We start from the raw sequence: 21,726 nt of genomic DNA, 5'->3' as shown, positions 1-21,726 counted from the left end.
CTATTCCCTCACAGCTAGAAAGTTCCTGGTTCAAATCCCCAGCTGGGCAGGTGCCCTTCTGTGTGGAGTTTGCATGTTCTCCGTGCATGTGTGGGTTCTCTTCTTATTTACAGTGACGACCTGGCAAAGGGTGTCCAGGGTGTACCCTGCCTTCCCCCCGAAGCCAGCTGGGATAGGCTCCAGCCCCCCGTGACCCCTAACGGGATAAGCGGTCAAGATAATGGATGGGTGGATGGAGGGATGTATGAACTCCTCCAAAAACCGGTACCTTTGTACACATTACACAAGAACAAATGAAAGTATGAAGAATAAAATCATTATGTCACCGTCTTTCCTTACTCCTGAGATACTTCTGGTTGCCAGGTTTTACATCCTGATTAAAGTGATGCTACTGACCTCTTAGAAGCACTAATAATAGATGGTTCAATTTCCAAACAGAAGCCCCTATTTGTGTTTCCTGGATTCAAGAGGTAAGCATTCAAGTGGACGTTCTCCTCACTGTCCATTCGTCTCTCTTTCACATCCAGACTGAGCTGAGCTGCTGCTTCCATCTGCATGATTGTAGTACCCACTGGTGACCACACAGAGGCAGTGCTGCAGCATGTAAGTCATCTGGCCTGACTGCAGGTGTGAGATTAGTCCATGTGTTAATGCGACATCCTCCAGACTCTCCCCAGCTCTGGTGCAGCTTGCTCTGTCATTGCCAGACTGGAGAACGGGGACAGACGCAGCCAGGGCCCTGTGTTATCTGGGCTGCTCTTTGGAAGGTGCATGAGGAGTAACTGAGCATCACATGATGCTGGAACGACATGCAGAGTAGTGTTTAGACGCCACGTCCGAAAGAAAGGATGTATCTGAGGCGAAAAGGTCAAAATAGAAAGCTCAACTCACACAGATAATCCGAGTGAGGATGATTAAAGCTTCTGATGAATCTGCTTAATTAGGATCTGTTAGCGATAAAATGTAATCACTTCCAAATTGTTGTGCCACCATTATTTGACGAGTGTAAAGTTCATATCAGTGCAGCAACATGAAAACTGTCATAATCTTAAATGAATAGTGTGTGCATGCACGCCCGTGACTCTTGTGTGTGTGTGTGTGTGTGTATCCTGTAGGGATCACAGTGCCAGTGCAGCTTCATTAATCTCTCAGCATCCTGGGACTTGTCTGAACTCTAAAAGAGGGCTAGAGAGAACAAGCTGCCCCCCCGGGGAGTCACTCCGTTTACCCTCCACACACTCAGGTCACTCTTCATATCACACACTCTTCAACTATACAATGTCAAAGCCTCCAGTCGGCCTGCAAACACAGAAGCTCGGCTGCAGCTGATCTACAGAGTGTGTGGTGATTTGCATATTTTGCGTGTGCACGCTTCTGCTTGTCGATGCGTGAAGATTGATTGGAGGTGAAATGTGTCTATTAGGCAGGGAGACTTGTTAAGCAGGATGTGGGTCATACTGAATGTGTTGCATGGTTTCTTCACGACGCAAAGTGCAGAAGTGTGCCACAACTGTATCATAAATATTTATTTCCCCTCAATAATGCAGAGGAAAGCACATATACTCATTACATTACAAAACATGCGGCTATAAATATCTCAAGACTCCACCATTTGAATTAGATTCACAATCTACAGGAGGACAAAGTTTGCCTTTAATAGAACTTCATGTTTTTCAGTGTCACCTCATTAAAACAGGAAAATCAAAGGAACAAGTTTTTCAGATCCCTCATGTCCCATCAGGTAACATGTAGTTTCTCCCTTTCTTCCCTCTGCACCATGGAGCTGTCCTGTGTGAATTGGCCACGACCAACACCTCCCCGCTGAAGAGCGACTTCCCCCGTGCGGAAGATGAATGGGGGAATAAATGGCACTTATAATTAAATCAGCCTGGGAGGATGTAACACATTCAGCTTCCATGCTGCTGTGATCCACTGGCGAGTCCCTGGAACGGTACTTAGACGCTTCTCACTGAGTGTGTTGTTGTTGTTGTTGTTGTTGGTGTTCACTGGCAGCTTTGTTGAATGACAATCATGTAGACTGTAGTCACATGTGGGTAGAGTGTAAGATGTTTGATATTCAGGACATTTTCCAGTTGAATGTTTGCAAAAAGAATTAGCACCAAATCACCAACAGGGAAGCTGATCTCATTCACACACTTCTGAACAACAGAGGGAGCAATTCAGGGTTCAGTGTCTTGCTTATGGACACTTCGGTATGTGACTGCTGGAGCTGGGATTGAACCACCAACCTTCAGATTAATAGGCAACCGACTCTACCAACTGAGCCACAGCCGCCTCATATTGCATCCAATTGTGCAGTCCTTATTCATTTTAATGGACTTAACATACCCTACACTACAAATCTTGAAGTTCCAGACTTGTTAAAGCAACTCTTCAGTGCATTTGTTCCTGATGCAACTGCTTTCAAAATTCATACTTCTTGGGTTGAGGTTTAGATGCAGAATAGTCAAATGTGGATTCATAAGACTCTTGTGTTATTCCAACAGGTGTCTTCATGAGTCTACCTTGTGAACGCCTGGACAAGGCATGTCTGTCATGCAACAAGTCTCTCTCAGGTGAGTGTTTAATAAGTTCTTAACATCTGGTGTGACATAAGGTGTCACGTTTGTTATTTGATGTGAGATAGAGATTACAAACTTCAAAGTTGACAGGCAGCTGTGGCTCAGAGGGTAGAGTCGGTGTTATTTCAATCGGAAGGTTGGCGGTTCGATCCCAGCTCCAGCAGTCACATGTCAAAGTGTCCTTGAGCAAGACACTAAACCCCAAATTTGCTCCCTCTGTTGTTCAGTGGTGTTCCTTACATTTGCATTGCTCCCCTTGATTTTGCCCACAAAATATAAGATCAACATCTAACTCCAGGATTAAAAATAGACATCCCACTGCATGAACATCTTGATGGATAATTCAAAGGTAAAAATGTGATGTTGGACTTAATCCCTGCCCATGCCTTTGTCTCTGATCCAACCTCCTACCGCCTCATGGCACAGCTTCCATTTCATCTTTGCCACCCCATCGGTGCTACTGCTGAGCTGGCACAAAAATTGTGCTTGACAGCTGCTGGTTCGTCTCTTCTCTAATGAGCTCGGTGTAAGTTTTAAACCTTGTTTGCGCTCTTGGCTCCTGGCATCTGGAAAAAAAAATACCAGCACAGCCAGTCTGTCCATGTTTAAACCAGACATTAAGCAGATGTGAACAGCCAGCTTCATCCAAAGAGAGCCAAATCGACTTTGACCTTTAATTGATGTTAGGAGGGGAGGTGAGGAAGTGAGGTGGTTTTTCCCTCTACACGTCCTGCAGGCTTCTATGTGAAAGTGCTTGGTAAAAGGACACAGGGTGAATCATAGTGTGTGTAGTCCTGATGTTACATGAACCTCTACGACTGAGAATGTTATACATGGCTGAGCCGCTGTGCTGCGCTTGCTTGTAGGAGACGACTACTGCTCTCGGTGAAAACTGCTTATCCACATGCATGTTTTCTGCAAATGAGAAAATGTTGCTGCTGCTGAACCAAGGTGATTTTATTTCCTGAGAGCTGGAGGAATGCGATGCAGTTCTTCCTTAGTTTGGCTTTTTATGGTGCATAGCATACAGTATGCAGCTGTGTGCAGCAGCCCATGATATGACTGCAGTAAATTGTGGAGTGATGGTATTATAGTTTTGTAGTTACAAGAAGGTAAACCACCTAAAAACACATTTTTATGAGGTTCTTTTTCCACAATTTATTCTTCTTTTCCTGTAGTTTGTTTGCTTTAACAGCCAAACACATAAAGACAGAAAGCTGTTCTTGAATTTGGAGCATTTAGATAGTTCACCCTGAAGGTTACTGTGTGCTGAAAGTCGTGATGGTCCTGTCAGAATAATACTCCGCACTAAATCATAGAGTGTGACCTTGCCTTTGGGAAATTGTAGTTCTTGGACTCTGAGGTTAAGTAACAGCCCCGTTCATCTGTGATCTTAAAAAGTGACAATTGAAGTGCCTTCAGGATTTTTTTTTGCTTCTGCGTTCTGTGAGTAGGGAGTCACTGAAAGGAGGAGGAACAGGGAGGTTTGAGTCAGGCTGAGGTCCTGTGGTCCCCTGGCTTCTGGTGGAGCTACTGTTTTAATATCCTCTGTGTGCTGTGATCAGCAGATGCATCAGAGTGATGATGATACGCTGAGTAGAACAAAACTGTGTTAAATGGGCTAGAGGCACGGCTGCAGCACAGAACGAGGAGGTGTACATTCATGTGAAAGGCAAACTGCAGGAACAAGAGGTGTGTCCATGTTGAGCAGTGAAAAGCAATTAATAAAGTGTGTGATTTGTGTTTGCTGCATGAAAAGTCAAGATATATTCAAGGTATCAAGATGCATTCTCACAGAAAAATTAACGTCTGCTCCATCGAGAGCCACGAATGGATTTAGGAAACCCCAAAGACTGACCGCATACATTATAGAAACCACGTTGTTGACCTTCATGATCAAGTAACTGTACAATAGCCTGATTCCTCAACCAAGACACTGCAATAAAGCTAATGGAGCAAGCGATTACAGAGAGAATGGAGAGAGGAGACTGCCATACAGAGGGTCCCTGTCCAATCTCTCCTCAGAGGCTGACAGGCTCCATGCATGTGTCGTCCCATCCTCCACCGCTGCCTTAACATGAGCCATGAGCTCTCCCGTTTCTCTTCCTCTCTCTTCTTTCATGTCTGTATAATCCTCTTTTGTATGACTTGTTCATACTCTCTGCTTTTTAATCGGGATAATTAGGCTCAGACTTCTCCTTTTGCCATTCCTTTCCCTTTAGAAAAATGTTGGAAAACCAAACTGACGCTATTCCTTTTCCTGAAGGGTGATCATCTGAATTTGTTTTAAGGTCATATTTTTATGGCCGTGTGAAGGTTGAAGATAAGGCAGTGTGTGGTTTGGGGTTTATGGTCCATGATAGCTAAGATTGTCCAGGGGAAGAAAAAAATCCATTTTAGTGACAGCGTTACGGTCCAGAGTCGGAAATGAAATGAGAACACAAGGATGCATCACGGGCTCCTGCTCAGCTTAGCATAACTCCAGTGTGTCTCCTCTTATTGACTCTCCTGCTCCTGATACAGAGATAAATTAGAATTCTTAGAATTATAAGTACTGTAAACACTTAATTATGTGTGTTGTGCAATGTGCAGGAAGAAAAACAATTAGGTGTGTTTCCCATGACTGGAAAAAGTCTCTTATAGAGCCCAGATAGCAGATGAGGTTCATGTTGCAGTGTTGTGTTTTAGTCGAACAGTGGCAGGTTAAAAGTTGCTGAAAAATGCAATTTCTCACATTAAGTTCACTAAAGTCATTCTGTAACAAGCAACCAGCATTTCATGAGCCAAATCAGGAAATTGCAAATTTAAATTGGACTTACTTTGCTTTCATATCTTTGCTCAACTGTAATAAAAACTATGTTTAAGTCAGGTAAATGTCCTTATTTAAGGAAGTGAAGTTGCAGGTCAGTGTTCGCTCTATCTTTGAATTACACGTGATGATTTCTGAGCTAATTCAAAATGTAAATTTGCAAGCACCTATTTTTTCTCATCCTTCTCTTTCCCTTTTGTTTCCTCTCCCAATCAAAGCTCAAAATGATCTCTCTCTCTCTATTCTCCTTTTTCAATTATTAAAAAAAAATAAACCTCAGCACTCAATGGAAAGACTTAAGATAGAAGGCATTTTTTGCAGTGCGGCATTGCCGAACCCTTATGCTGCTCAGCAGCCGCAGTAACAGTTAACAGGATTAGGCATGGCTTACATAAACATCTCCCATGGCAACAGTGCACTGGTGCCAGGCGAAAGGCAAGGAGAGAAGCTGTCACCGGAAAACATCACCATCGGTCCGGTCAGCTGATTGTCAGCTGGCTTTGATGCTTGATGTTTACAGACGTGTGTTTCCTCTGTGTGTTGAATGTCTCTTAAATGTTTTGAAGTTCCCCACTATCACCTGGGAATTCATCCTTACATTTGAGTCATTTATCTCTGATACTTTGAGACTTATTTGATGCATATTTATATTTTTCAGATCCTTAATAACGCCAAAGACTGAAGTTACGATGCTTCTCTGCAGCCTCTCAACAGCCTGTGTGTGTGTGGTTGTGTGCATCATTGTTTTCTGGCCTGCCAGTGTTGTGACAATTTGGCAGCGATGCCTGAAGTTGTGTCCCGTCGGACATACTGGGCCTTTAGAATGGTTCATTTCCCATAATTCCCTCAGGAGAGACACATTGCTCACTGCCTCTCTTGGCTCCGGCGTTGAAGGAGAATAGAGGTCTTTTAGTCTGCGTCTCTCTCTCTTGCTGTTGTTACTCAAATGCCACAGCCAATATCTGGATGACATATTACATACACAAACACTGACACGTTTGCCAGAGCTTTTAAGACGATGGAGGATCATTTAGAGATTTTAATTCTAGTCTTGCCTGCATTGTGCAGCGATAAATGAACACCAAGTATACATTTATAGATGATTGTTCAGACCGGGACAACTGAAAACAGATTGAAGCTCCCCTAGTTCACCGCTCATTTTGCAGTTTGCATTGCATTAAGATCTTTTGGTCCTGTCCAGGTCCAGGTGCAGTATTTTGTGCATTTTAATCAGATACCTTTGCACCCAAACCAAACCCCAAAAATAGCAACAACTGATCAGACTGGATTTCTTTATTCTCAATCAGCAGTCAGTGTTGTCTCCCTCCCTCCACCTTCAGTCTCTGCTGTTAATTTGACCCCCTCCCTCCCTCCTCTCTCTCTTCTCGGTCTCTCTGTCACCGTCTCTTTCTCTCTCAGCTTTGCTCTGTCCTTTCCCTTTTGTCCCTTTCCCCCTCTTCTCTCTGCCTCTCAGTCGAGATAAGGAGATTTAGAGGGAACTGCTCCAGTGCCTGACGAGTGGGAAGGCTTTTTGTCCTTGCTCATTTTTCTTTTTCATTTCCCTGAATGTTCTTATTTGCTTAAACAGCCGGCTGACTTTGGTGTCACTATGTAAATGTAATGTCACTCAGTTTGACAGTTAAGTATTGGCCGTATTCAGTGTCCTTTCTCCCATGTCTCTATTTGCACGTTCTAGTGCTTTCGGATTCAAGGCCACGGTGCACTCACTGTGGAGAGAAATTGCAGATATGTAGGTGTGCCCACATATTTATGAAACATAAAGCAGCACCTTGGCTTTCAAGTCACCCTCAAGCCTAATGGGAAATGTATTCTCTGTGGACTTGACAGCCCCAACTATCCTGAGGATGACGACCATTTTTCTGCTCACGTGTGAATTTCTTGGGTGTTTGCAGTTTGACCTCTGTTCAACTTTTGTAACACGCAACCTCCAAACACATAGTTCAACATAGATTATTGTACTGCATTATGGTGTCAGTTGCATGCCATCTCAGGCTGCAGCATTGTTGACAACTCTAACCACATAGAAACAATACGTCCGTGCATGTTCAGGTTTAGTTCTTCGGTATTAGCCAGACTCTGCTCCCAAGATCCTGGAATCACATTCTTGATTTCCATCTCCCCCAATCAATCAAATCCAAATTGCTCCAGACAGATCTGTGCATCTTGTCTCTCCACAGTAATTGCTGGGATTAGAGTGTTTTCTTGTGACCGGCTTTAAGTGAGTGAAGGGATGTGCTTCTCTGCTCTGCCTGAACTCTTACAATCTGCAATGCATGTTGGGTGATTATCCAGAGGACATTCGGTCTCTACTCCATGTTCTCTCCTTCTGGTTTCATGGTTATTATCCGCAGCTCTGCAAATTGCTCCCAATCCTGATATCACATTGCTGAGTCTTGCTTTACGGATGAACTGGATTTGAGTGGACTGTCACTTTGCTTTAAAGTACAACAGAGTCTCTCAGCAGTCTGTATTCAAATCCGAGGGGCTGTGATTGGTGATAAATGTGTATAATTAGACTGAGTAAAGGCCCGTAGTCTTCCCATCGATTTCTTGGCTCATTTAGGGAATTAAGGGGTCTGAAAATTCCTAAGCACAGCAGACAAGAGTGGGGATTAAGTGTAGAAGGTCCCATCTTTCATGGGTTCAAACCTGCTTCCTGCATGTGCACAATTCATTCTAGAAATTCCTGTAGTTGAGGTATAAAAGGAGGTTGCCAGACCAGCCTCAGTAAGTCATTAAATTAGATATTTTTAAGCTTAAATGACACCCAAAGGGAACTCCAGCATGATTTGTCATGATTGTTTTCACTACCCTGTGCCAGTAGCAGTAAATCAATCACAGCTGAAACGTGTCCGTCTGACATTGTTGTCCTATTTATTGTTCCTGCCACCTCTAAAGGGGGAGTGTATGATACGAATGCTGTGTTCACCTTGAGATGTCTCCCCTGACACTGCCGTGTTTTGTCGACCACAAGGGGGTCTTTAACCTACATAGGTAGCTACATTAGCGGGGCTAAAAGCATGCCACAAACCCAACTGGAAAACAGCCAAATCAGCAGCAGGACGTGAGCTATGAGCTGGATGTTCCAACATAAGGGAGGAGGGGGGATTGCTTCCCCTCAGGCTTTTTCCAAGCTTGTTCCAAATGAAAATAGACACAATACACTGTCCTGCTGCTGCTGTGTTCCCGGCACACATCCCATGATGGCCAGAAAGAGGACGAGGAATCAGATTTTATAGGTTTTTGAAATGTTTCAATGACAAACCACATTGGAAACGACATTGATAGCTTTTTTGTGCGTTTGCTTTATGGTACATTTAAGTTCATGTTATTGCTCGGGGGGTGAGTGAGGCAACCATGGGCAGCTTTGTTTGAAGTAGAGGAAGAGGTCTAGTTTTAAATGAGGTAAACAAATATGCATCCTCTTTATGACACCCCTCTGCGCCATTCATACCTTTTACTTTCCCTCAGCTCCACAACATCCAAACAAGAATCAGCCTTTTTCCCACTCGGTCACGCCTGAACAAAGTGAAAGCTGCAAAGTGCACATGATTTAAAAGACGGAGCGGAGAGGCAGGGGTCGATTCTAATTTGGCCTCGGACTGCGGCTGATTGCTACGATAACGGTGCCGTGGAGTTGCAATACGCTGCTGTCGTCTGGCTGATACCTGATTGCAGCTTATCAGGGCCATTTACATCGCTGATTACCTTCTGCTTGCTGTGGCTCAACTCAGATCAGCTCTCCTTGTTGAGATATTAAGACAGTAGAACTGACAACAGACCATGCAGGATGCTTGATACAACTACAAGGATCTTCAAAATGCCCGAAGATATTCAAATCAAAACAGAGCATGAGGCAACTTACTCTGATAACCTTAGCTTTATGAAGGAGGCAAAGCTGTCCTGAAAACTTAACAGGTTGAGTTCAACTCCAAACAATCTTGCATGAGGCGAAAACTAGGGACTCCTGACTACCTGGGTGCGGCAGTAGCTCAGCCCATAGGGACTTGGCTTGGGAATCAAAGGGTCGCCAGTTCGAGTCCCAGTATAGACGAAGTTTTGCAAGTGGACTGGTGGCTGGAGAGGTGCTGGTTCACTTGCCTGGGCACTGCAGAGGTGCCCTTGAGCAAGGCACCCAACCCCCAACTGCTTGGGGTGCGCTGGTAGATGGCAGCATCCTCACTCTGATATCTCATCCTAAGTGCATGTCCACTGCATGTGTGTGCATGAATGTATGTATATTCTTCTTCTTCTACTTTCCTAACGTTGGCAGAGGTAGCACCACTCGCCTTCAGTCTTCCTTGTGCAAACATTATAATTACACGTCTTCAGTTTCAAAATGACAGGGATAATGAAGCTCCTCTGACAACATTAATATATAATGTGCAGCTATAGGTGCAGCTGCAGTCTTCTGGAGTTTGCAGACAAAGATAAGAGCTTGCACAAATTGATCGTCCTCCTGCTAATGACTGGGGATTGTAGATTCACTTCTCTGTCAATAGCTTCATCACTTTCCCTTCCTTTCTGTCTTTGCTGTTCCCCCAAAGGGGTTTGAGGAGAGGCTGGAAGTCACTGTGGGTCTCCATGTGCTGGGGGGAGGGGAGTAGACGCCACTGGATAACTGAGTTTTCCTTGGCAGCTGGCCCCGGAAGTGTCACCGCTCATAGACCTCCACTCTCTAAGCGCATCCGAGTGCTTCCCTGTCCCTGCGAATAATTTGCTCCTGCTAAAGATGAACCTGTCACCTGGTGGATTTTCCCAGGCAGAGAGGGACTACATGAACCACATAAGTGTCATTCAAGAAGAATATCACTCCTTCCCCAGATCATTTCACAGATTACAATTTCTAAATCAGGTCAAGTTTAGCTCCTGACAATTTATTGAAATACTGAGTCACTTGGCGATCACTGAAACACGTTGATCCAGTGTCATTGAGAATTACTGATCAAAGCACCTTCACTTAATAGACTGGATCATTGATCACAGGCCACGAGGGTCACCCCTGTCTCTGCAGTGCTTTCTCTTGGATTAGATGTGATGAAGAGGGACATTCCTGAAACAACGAGGTGTCGGCATTTTTATGCATTATGATGTATTATGTATGGCGCCCTGCACCCGGGTGTAACGGCTGGTGTTTTTTGCAGTGCGAGGGCACGGGAGGTTGTATTGTGCATGCTCCAGAGTTAGAAATTTATTTAACTCAACATTTAAATGAAAAGAAATGTTTGACTTAAATCTGAAAAAGGAGACTGTGAATTCTTCCTTTCCACCGTCTCCAAGACAGGAGGCGCAAAAAAAAGGGAGGAACATTAAACCAAAGAACTCAAATTAAAGAGCAGAGGAGAAAAAAGGAAAGAGGAGGATATAAGGACGAGTTAAAGAGAAATGGAGGGCAGATGAGTCTGCGTGTTAGTGAATGATGAGGTGTGTGATGGGACCTAATCTGCTGTCTGCTCAGTACAGTGCACACTCTGTGCTCTGAATGTGAATGGGATGCTGGTGCAGAAAACGAAAGTCTGCACCCTCCCTTTTGTCTCTTGTTTCTGTTGCAGCTTGATACCAAGCTGACCAGTTATTGGTCACTACCATCACCAGTCACATTATGTAATGTAGTGACAGATATGTCTGTTTGTTAAGGTTTTGTAGTAATGATCATGAACTCTTACAGTGGGAAGAGAAGTTTGACATTATCAGAAAAGTTATCACTTGAATCAGGGAGTTAGGTGACTAATTTAATCCCTTTATTGTGTTTTCACTCTTAATTATGACGCCAACACCGTCAGCAGAGCACTTAATGCAGCATTAAGACTGAAAACAGTCTCTGGTTTGTTAAATTGATGTTGGATTATGTACTGGACTGTTTCTTGGCTGAGACCAGCGACTTTCTGACACTCTGTAGGTTGCCTGGAAACTGGCCATGAACAAAGATTTGTTACATCCTCCAACCCCCGCACCCCCAACCCAAAAATGAACACCATGTTTGACTTTTTTTGTTTGTCTTGATCAATCAGTTCTGAAAAGAGGCATGAGATCCTGTCTAGATGGATGGTAACGAACATGACATGGGTATCAAACTTGGACTCTTACTCTTGACTTGGAAGCGTAGGAGAAGTTTCCTTTCCAGCGTCAGTGTGTTCAGTTTTGCAGGAAAAGTCTCTCTGTAATTGTTTATGTCTAAATCTGCTTGAATTAGTTTACAGGAACCGACCTTGTGACACAGAAAAGCAAACACTCAATCCAGACATCACAAAAAACATGTTCCCCTCATCCTCACGCCTTTAAATCAACAAAGTGTTAATTAGAGAAAGATGCTCTGTTTGCATGAAACATTCATGACCGTCTTCGTCGTGAAAAGCGTTACCTTGAAGTTGATTTGCTCAGAATTTGTTTGCATTTGATGAAAAATTTATATAACCTTGCTGTGTGCAAATGTTAACCCAGATGATGAGTGTGCGGTTAAGTCCTTGGATCTGGACAAAAGGTGATTAAACATACTTGTTGAAACAAAATTACAACAGTGAGAGACGGCGTTTAACACATGGATGTGATAGTGGATGCTACCATGCGCTCGTGCAGAGGGGAGAACAGCCAGTGTTAATAAATATTGGTGTAGTGTTACCTGAAAGCCTTTGAGGCGACTGAGGATAAATCAAAGTGAACATTGCAAAGTCCCTGTTTTTGTGTACTTGGTGAAAAATGATAGATTCTGATCCTGCTGCAGTTGACAGGGGAAAGTCATTGAGGGAGAAGTTTTTTTTGGCAGCCCGCACTTTTTCATGGGGTTTCCAGTCAAACGGATAGGCAGCGTGACAGGTCAGTCAATAGAAGTCAGCAGTGATTATGCAAGTTGCTTATGTCTAATGAGAAAGGTCAGCGTATTGCCAAGTGACTGGGACAGAAGCCCAGTTTCACACTGAGATGTACAGTACATGCTGCTGTAGAAAACTGTGCTCTACAAAAACATGCTCCTCGTTTATCTGTGCTGCGGAAAGTAAGATCGGTTCTGAGTGAAGATAGAAGATAGAAGAGACTGACCATGCAAACACAGTCGTATTTAAAAGATTTGAAGTCCCTGTGAAGTTTGATTTTGTGTTGCAAAGGAGAACAGAAAACTAGCTGTGTTTCAGGAGCAGGTCCACATCAATAATGTTGACATAAAATAAAAAAATGCACCGTCTGCTTTGCCTTCCTGGGTGGCACATTTTTTTCATCCCTGCAGACAAGTAGCCATGCATAGCCTTGTGCTGTTACAAAGAGTTTCTCTTTCTGAGGCCAGATTGGAAACCAGGTTTTGGTGTTGATCCATCAGACTCAGACAGCAAGGGAGTCTTCCTATAGCGCTGACATTTTCCATCAGCATCATTCTGAGGAGTGTCAACCAGTAAAGAATAAAAAAATCCTTCAGTTTTTCTGCACATATTTTCAATTTAGTATTAAAGCTACTGGATGCTGGTTTGGCTCTGGTGGAGCAGGTGCCTCATGTAGAGGCACCAGTCTTAGGATTGATCCCTAGTCCTGACTGTATTTGGTGCATGGTGCATGATGTCATCTACCACTTGCTCCCCACCTTTCCTGTCTCTCTTAAGCTATCCTATCAATAAAGGCAAAAAGCCCCAAAATAATCAGGGGGGAAAATGCTATCACTTCAAATCTATGGTTTGAATCATATCCTATAGCATCCATTATGAAGGGAACTTCCTCAGGTTTTATTGTTAGTCATGAAGCAGGAGTGTAGTCTGAGTTTATAACACATTGCTGTGACCTTTAGGGGGACGATAATTGGTATATGTGTCCAAAGTTTGTGTCCGGTGTCCAATGTCTTTCTTGTGCTTTCTGCAGAAGCCCCTTGACAGTCGATCAATGCAGGGACCGGTCCTGGTCTGTTGTTTGCAAACAGCTGATGTCCCAAAGGTCTTCCCCGTTTGACCAGTGTGGGGTCGGCTGCAGCGAGGGGCAAGGCATTGACATATACGATCGCAGCTGTCGTTTCCAGGGAACTGAGAATCATAGATTGAGGATGCTTTCCTTCACCCTCTCTCACAGCTCCCCTTCTGGCTTTTCTGGTGTGTATATCAACATTTACATTTCTCCATTACCCAAATCAGGCTTCCTCTTTATACCATACCATTGCTTTGCATGCCAGTTACCTGCAAACAGTTTGCGTGCCAGCAATCCTACACTCGGTAAAATGTAATCTGCACCACTTTGGTGATTTCTGTCTGTGTTTGGGTCCGTCCCTGCTGCTGCTGCTGCAACTCCCAACTTTGACAGCACCATATGCTTCTCAGCTGCCAGGTGGATGTTGCCTTGTTCAGAGACATCTCAGTCCTTTTTTTTTTCTGTACCCAAAAGTCAGCTGATACATATTTTAATATGTGACCTGCAAGCCAACTGGGTTTTATTTATTTACTGGGTACATGCCGAGCATACCGTGCATTCTGCATGTGTGCAAATACATGAAACACATCTGTGTTATTAGTATACAGGTTTCCCTTTTGAGAAATATATTCAAACCAAGACAGTGATACAAGATTCTGCTCATACAGGAACATACTGGTTCTAGATAGATGGCATGTTGTATACTCTGACATGTACTGAACGCAGGTTTCAGTTTATATGATAATAGGAAGTGTGCCTCTGATGGAAGCAGTTCTCTGTCAATGCAAAGATTTGTATTTCTTTTATTGCTGCCGCATTTCCATCTGGCCAAACAATTTGTGTAATGTTCCCCCCAAACAGCCCCCCGAACCCCCCACCCCCCACCCCCACCCAACCCCTCAGGCTAAGCTAGCTTTGGTTGACAGAACAGCATCCTCTCTCTACACTTTATCTCCCTCGCTCATTGCTTTGATGTGTTGTGATTGCGTTGGTGTGGCGGTGGTGTGCTGGGTGGGAGGGGTTGGGGATTGGGGGTGAAAGGAAAGGAAAGGAAAGGAAGGGGGGGAGGTGGGGGGTGGGGGGGGTGTAGCAGAGAAAAGCGTTCTGCAGTGAAAATGTGCTCCCACTGAAGCGTAGAGAGACTGCAGCACAGTGAACAAGCCTGTGCACCACCTGCAGTCGTGTGTGTGTGTGTGTGTGTGTGTGTGTGTATGAGAGAGAGAAGGAGAGAGAGAGAGAGAGAGAGAGAGAGAGAGAGGGAAATAATCACCCAAGACACAATGATTCAACACCCAGCTCCTCTCCTCTTCTGTCATCCTCCATCCTTTCTTTCTCTCCTCCCTCCTTCGACCCAATTCTCCACACACACTACAATCATCTCAACCTCTGCCTGCCTTGTATCTGCCTTGCACCGTGACGGCTGCTGCTTGTCCATTTGTGTGTGCATATTGCGCATGTTGGTGTGTGTATTCACCAGTGCTCTCTGCTGAATACCCTCAAACACATTTCTCCCCTCCTGCCTCTGGCCGCTTTCCTTTTTATTATTCTTGTCCTCTCCTGATGTCTCTCATCCGTCCATTTCAAGTCCCATTCAGTCTTTTGGTCCGTTCTTCACCTCTCCCAGGGATCCCTACTTGATGCGCACTTCTTTCGCTCACACGCACATCGTCGTCTTCTCCTCCTCTGTGAAACTGGGCTACAATTCTGCAATATAAACACTGAGCGAAAACACCCGGTTGTCATTCTCAACAGAAGCCTGTTCTGTTTTTCATCTTTTTTTTTTTTTTCTCCCTCTGTCTTCCAACCGTTCTGTTCCCAGTCATTTCTCCTTTTCTCCCCCCCTCCTCACTCTTTTGCTCCCCTCCTCCCGCGCTGGCTGAGTAAGTGCTGCAGCATCAGTGCATGTGTGTATGTGTGAGAGAGCAGCACAGAGTGTGAAAGAGAGAGAGAGGGAGAGAGGAGTGTGTGTGTAAGAAGAGTGTGTGAGCGCGAAGCACCGGGGATCCTGAGCCTGGAGGAGAGCCGTGTGACTGGAGGGGGGCTCTTCTGCCTGTGGATGTATGTGCCAGGACAGCGATTTTTTGCAGGCGAGCGTACGTGTGCTTGAATGTGTGTGTGAGAGACAGTGAGAGTGGGCATGACAGTGTGTGTGCGTGTATGGGTAACAGTGTCGTCGATCAGCGACGGGCTCTTCGCATTATGCAGCCGACGGTGCTCATCACACTTTGAGGACTGACTCATCGAGACGGGGCTGTGGAGACAGAAGAGACAAAAGAGAGGGAAAGACAGATGGATGGAAAGACAGGGAGGCAGTTTTAGGCTCTTGATGCTTTGGGTCCCTCCAGACCACCCAAGGGTCTAGTCCATTTGTGGGACGCTAGTGAGCTTCACAGTGGCCCCCCTTGTTCCCCCTCAAATTGGAATTGCAGACACATATCCAGACAGGTAGCCAAAATTGCCAGAGAACCCTGAAAGGAAATGAAATCTCCAGTCATCGTCTGACTTGAAGGAAGATTTTGTCCATTTCTTCTCCACGGACTTGGAAAAGAGGGTCTCTTGTTTTGTCTGGCTTTTTTTTTTTTGCGCTTGTCATCGTTCCTTTTCAGGGGGGGGGGTTGCAAGATCCTGTCCCGGAGATAAGAGGCTGGCAGATAAGACGGGACAGACACAGGCATGGCTCGCCTCAACTGGTGCCTGGCTGCCGTCATCAGCTGGGGCAAGTTCCTCTTCGCCTGCTTCTTTCCTCTGCGGGGGGCCAAACGAGACAAGGTAAGACTTCACATGGGGGGGAAGGGTTGCTGCGAATTGGAGACTAAGAAGGGAATCAGTGGACTTACAGGACGGTTCCTGCACATGTCTCAGTCAAAGCCATGCAGGAGACTTTTCTCTGTTATCAAATACCAAAAACTGCATCTGGAATTGTCATCCTGCTTGAAATATACATCTGCGTTGGCCTTGTTCCCGATCATACCACTTCAACCATTCCATGCATTCGCCTGGCTTTACCTAAACCACCAAGTGACGTAGCTGTGAAAACGAGCTTGGCAACTAGTCATGGACCATGGGCTTTTGGAAAAAGCAGTTGGTGTCCCTCTAAGTGCTGATTCAAGGTCAGTGTTACATCTCCAAGTGGTCTCCAGGCAGCTGCTTTGGATAGACGTAGTGAAGAGAGGAATTTTTGGGGTACGCCAAAGAGCCTGGCACTTGCAACAACCACCTGGAACAAATGATTGTTTCTCCTGATACGTTGGGTCACCTTGCTTTTTCACAACTGCAGAATTGTAATGCACCATTATTGGGGGTTTGCGTCGCTAAAAAGAGGGGCCCTTGATTTTCCTCCATTCATCTCCTGCCGTTCCACGCATGCTGTATTTGCTCGTTTTGGATAAAGGGGTTGTGGGTCTTTCATCACTGCGCCATATTCCGACTGTATGGCACATGTGTAGAAGCACAGAAAGGCCAAGCGGAGTTCAATGAATGGTATCAGCTGAATGCACACTCTGTTTCTTTGTGCATTTCTCCAAGGCGATAATAACAACAAAACCCGGATGGCAATCTTTGCTTTTTTAGCTCTACTCTGGCAGATAATCAATCGTGTGTTAAAACTCTGGTATGTCTTAATAGCACTTTTTCCTCTTACACATACACTCACACACGTGTAAGGACACCAGAAACAGTGCCTGAGGCGATCTCTGCTGAATGGCAATGGTTGGAATCATTTTCGTAGGTGTTTTTTTTCTCTCCTCTGTCCAAAATCATCTCCAGAGCAAAGAGAAACCTTTCTCCATGGCACTTGTCCTGAGGCAGGAAACACTGACCAAATCAGCTTCATGCGCTGCATCCTCAGCAGTTTTTAAAAACAATCTGTTCCCTAGGGAGAATATTTGCACAAAGTAAAGGCACCTTTTGGGACTTGCATGTACCCCCATATTGCACATTTCCATTTGCTAATTTTGCATAATGAAAAGCTGCATGCCTCCAAGTAACTATCAATCAAGAGGTTTGAAACTTGAGTGTTGCAGTGACGTAACTCCCCCTGAACTGAGAGATCTTTTCTGTTGCGTATGACAACCGTTCGAGCAGCAGTTCTGTTACAAAGTCTAGTCATGAAGGGTTTTTTTTTGCCTGTGGTGACGCCGTAGCGTGCAGTGCTGCAGCCGCCCATCTCGACAAGCCCCAACACCCTCCCACCAGCACCAGCAGCCACCCCCCCCAACCCCATTGCCGCAGCTCCTTATCTCTACACCCGCGCTCAATTCCACCACACTCCCCTTGTCGCACTCTCTTGTATGTGTGTGTGTAAATGTGCATGGAGCTTGTTACTGCCTTTGCAGAGACACACACACTCATTATATATCTCCTCGACCCTGTACAATGAAGCCCCAACCCATTATGTTCATTCAGTCACAGCGCAGCTTTTTGCTCGGCTTGTTCTGTCAGCAGTGGCCTTTTTTTTCCTCAATCTACAAAGAGGATTTCCTTTTGTTTGAATGTTCCCCTCTCTTAGAAGCACTAGTGTAGGAAAACTGTCATCAAACGACGTGGTGAAAGAAGGTGTTTGCACCATTTTTCAAGTCACTCGAGCCATATCTTCAACTCCTGCACATGCACTGAGAAGGAGCAGATTTTTGCCCCCAGGAATGTACCCTTGTGACAGGATGGGTACTGCACCTTCAGGCTTGGTCTACTTTTACTTCCTTGTTCCTTTTTCTCCATCTTTTAAACCCCAAAGCCCCCCATGAATAAATGTTGTTGAATGCATGCAAAGATCTACTTTTTTGTCAAGTTTTGAGTCTTAAAAGTTTTAATTTGATGGAATATTTGGAACTTGAAGATAAGGCTGAAGACTGCAGTGTTTTGTTCACCTTTAATGGATAGGACAGCTGAAGAGAGAGAGGAGATGCAGGGAGCAGAGAGAAGGAGAAGACATGCAGCAAATTGCAGAGGCCAGGAGTTGAACCTTGGACTGCTGCAACGAGGACCAAGCTTCTGTATGGGGGGCGCGCTAAGACCTCTTGGCCAGCCAATGGCGCCCCATCTTAAATGGCCCATTGATTTACAAATAGCAAAGTGCACCATGTGTGCCTTCGCCAGATCTGTCAGATGCTGGTCCGGCAACTGATTTGGATCATTTTTCCCATCATTAGGTTGACCTGTTAGCAAGTTATCACAACAGCAGTAAACCTATCATCAACCTACGTCAGGTGAAGGGTTTTCATAGCGTTTTGGTGACCCCTGTGTTCTGATTGGACGTCTCCAGATCTGAGGATTTTGCCTCCTTTAAGTCCACGTCTCTGTTCAGTCTGTTGCTCCCTTGCTCCGTGTCTCCAGCTGCAACACTCGAGCTGCTGGTCACGTGACCGACTGGGAAGTGAAAGTGGAGAGGTAAAGGCTCTCTCTCTCTCTGTGTGTGTGTGTGTGTGTGTGTGTGTGTGTCTTCCCCCTCCGAGGGACTGGCTGTGAGGTGTTCAGTTTCCATGGCAACGCAGCTCACACGGTCCCCCCATATGATGAGGGCCGGGTTACAACGGGAGACGGGGGGGGGGGGGGCTCGGGATACGGTCGGCGTGTGCGTGTTTGAATGTGAACGTGCAGCGGTTCTGTTAGAACGAGACGAGGAAGTGTAGAGGAAGGTAGGGGGGATGATGTGTGTTACTATGGAGACACTACAGTGGTCCTCCTCTCCTCCTCTCCTCCTTCTCTCCTCCTCTCTACCTTTTCACTTTCTTTGCACTCAAATCATCGACTTTCCTCCTTGTCCTTTCGTCTCCTCTCCTCTCTTTTGTTTAACCCTCATCTTTTATTTCCTCCCCTCTTATCTCCTTCTTACACTCGTCTCCTTGTGCCCCTTGTCCGTTCATCTCCTCCCCTTATCTCTGCCCTCTCTTTCCCCTCTCTTTCTTTCCCTTTACCTCAGTTTATAGCTTGTTTTTTTTTCTCTTCCTTCCTATTCATCCTCCTGTTTCCTTTCCTCTTCTTCATTTTCTCCTATTCCCTTGTCTCCTGTCCTTTTCATCTCCTCTTTCCTAATCTGCTCTACTCTTTTAATTCGTTTCATCTTCTCTAGTCTCTCCTCCCCTCTTTTTCTTCCCTCCTAGTTCATTTCCATCATGTCTTTTTTCGTCTCCTTCGTTTGCCCCTTCTTAAAGGTTCCTATGCTCCTTCATCCCTCATTTAATTTCCTCTGCTCTTGTCTCCTTTCTCCTTGTTTCTCCTCCTCTTATATTTCCTCTCTTCCTCCTTATTTTTGTGAATTCAATCTCTTGCCTCCCTTCTATTCATTCCTCTCCTCCCTCATTCCTCCTCCCACTGTACCTGTCCTTAAAGTTCATCTTATTTACTGCCTCCTTTCCTCACCTTGTGCTTCCTCTCTTATTTCCTTCCCATTATTTCATTATGTCTTGTATTTAAGTTTTCTCTCACCCCCTTTGTCCCCTCCCTTCCTCTCTCCCTAAAATGTCTCCTGTCTCCTCACTTTTACTTCATGTTATCCCTCCTCACCTCTCCTATTGTCTCCTCTCCTCTGCTTCTCTCCTCTCCTCTGTATTTTGTGTTTGTTTGCTTGCCTCCCTATTCATTTAACTAATGTCCCCTGGGGCAGTAAATTCACATCAGGCAGTGCTGCAGACGGCCAAAAGAGAAGAGGGTGATGGGAAACCTGTCCAGTGAATGGCTCCTTATTCTCTCCCTTTAGATTGCCTCTCCAGCACATGCATAAAAAACCTCATTCATCGCACGTCGTATTTATCGCATGCTCCAAACTTACCTTCCACACTGAGGTGTAGCCGCACCCAAAGATTTCGCAGGCTCCTGCCCTCAATGGCTCACTGTATTCTGGGCCGGCGTTCAACATGATGGATGCTTTGTTATTCTAGCATTAAAGCTTTAATGTGATGGATTCTCCAGCGACCAAAGACAAGGCTGCATAGTCGATGTGGAGTCCTTTTTTCCCTCCTCTTCTCCCCTGCTCCAGTACATCCAAAATATTTGACCATCTCATCTGAAGTGTTTGCGTTCCTGCAGTTTTTGCTCGAACGCCACTCTCTCTGTGCGTTTGCAAGTCTATAAACATGTATATCATTATCCCTGCAACCTTTCAATTGCAACATTTGGCTGCTTAAGTCATTAGTCTGGCATTTTATTGAGAGTTTTACTATCCAATGATGGTTTAAATTCCTTTATCCGTGAGTGCAATGCTGTGGAAAACAGATTCTAAAGTGTGTGTGTGCTTGTGCCTTCCTGCCTGCCTGCCTGCCTGCCTGTGTGTTTTCACTGAGCTCCAGCATGTTGCATTGGGAATAAGGGAATATGAACCTGACCTCACTGTGCAAAAATGTTGTACCGAGAAAATACACCACTCTCAATAGTGGACCCAAAATCAATGCTTCTTTGCAGGTGGTGAAGTATCGTTTAAATGGGCTTTTTTCGGCTGCACCCGAACAGAAAAAACAGCATTTAATTCATGCATAAGCTGTATTATGTGCATTTTGAAAAGCACAGCTTAGTGTTAAACATCTGCAGAGAGTGTTTGAGGGTTGGTTGGAGGCCACTAGAGGCTGCTAGCAACCCAGTTTAGACCAGTTGGCTGCAGGGGAAAAAAGTGGCTGTCATGTCTATAAAACAAAGGCACCGAATCCATTTAAAAACCAGCACAGGAGTTAACATCCATATAGCATTTCCCCCAATGTGTCAACACTGTGCTCTTTGCTCATATTATGTTAATAGAGTACACACCAGACAGAGACACAACACACAAACACACACACACACGCACAGATTATGTGTCAGGATAGCCTATGGATTGAGGTAACTGTTACAGTGGAAAGTGATGGAGTGCAGCAGGGATCAATAGAGGGTGTTTTCTCAAAATGAATTGGCTCTTAGCCCTTTATGGATCTGACTGTGGAGTGATGTAATGTGCCCGCACTGCTGATATAATGTTGATTCAGTGCTGGTCTTTATATGGACGTACAAGTCCTCACAAGTGTGTTTGCATACATGCATGCTGCATGTTTTTTTTACATGTGAACATAGAGGACAGACACTTGAAAACATGGACGAATGCACGGAGGATTGAAAAGGTGCAGGTTTAAACCTCACCTCATCAATTCTCTGAGCCTTCCTTTGCAAAAGTTTCTTTTTTCCAAGCTCTCTTTGTGTGACACTCAATAGCTTGTAAATCAGTTTTCGTGCAGGTAGAAAAATCTGCATAAAATAGAAGGTTGAACTCTTCAATTTGAGTTTCTTGTACGAGTTTCCAGGAGAAACGCCAAGACAAAGGATGACACTGCTTTTACTGCAGGAGGTGTCATGCACACGCTGCTGTCTGGTTGTTATGAAGCACATATGTGCACATGGCCGCTCTGTGATTTTGTGCGACATGCTCCCTCTGCATCAGTACATGCAATACTTATGTACCACAGTCGTCATCCTGCA

The 21,726-nt window shown here is 45.0% G+C and overlaps 1 protein-coding gene and 1 long non-coding RNA gene across 2 annotated transcripts in view; both read left to right on the top strand.

Annotated features, from left to right (window-relative positions):
• Nucleotides 1–145: 145 nt before the first annotated feature.
• On the top strand, nucleotides 146–1,937 carry LOC117808165. The gene is made up of 3 exons (XR_004630172.1): nucleotides 146–264; nucleotides 528–603; nucleotides 1,784–1,937. It is a non-coding gene; the product is annotated as an uncharacterized LOC117808165 (long non-coding RNA).
• Nucleotides 1,938–2,521: 584 nt separating this feature from the next.
• The window catches only part of tns1a (tensin 1a), an 83,436-nt gene continuing 64,231 nt past the window's right edge, over nucleotides 2,522–21,726 (top strand). Inside the window, exon 1 of the mRNA XM_034677710.1 lies at nucleotides 2,522–2,576. The gene's annotated coding sequence lies outside the window, so the exon portion shown is untranslated. The remainder of the gene's footprint in view (nucleotides 2,577–21,726) is intronic.

Source organism: Notolabrus celidotus, chromosome 24 (genome assembly GCF_009762535.1).
Source record: "Notolabrus celidotus isolate fNotCel1 chromosome 24, fNotCel1.pri, whole genome shotgun sequence".
In the NCBI taxonomy this organism is placed as follows: domain Eukaryota; kingdom Metazoa; phylum Chordata; class Actinopteri; order Labriformes; family Labridae; genus Notolabrus; species Notolabrus celidotus.
This window is presented reverse-complemented; position numbering and strand designations above follow the sequence as displayed.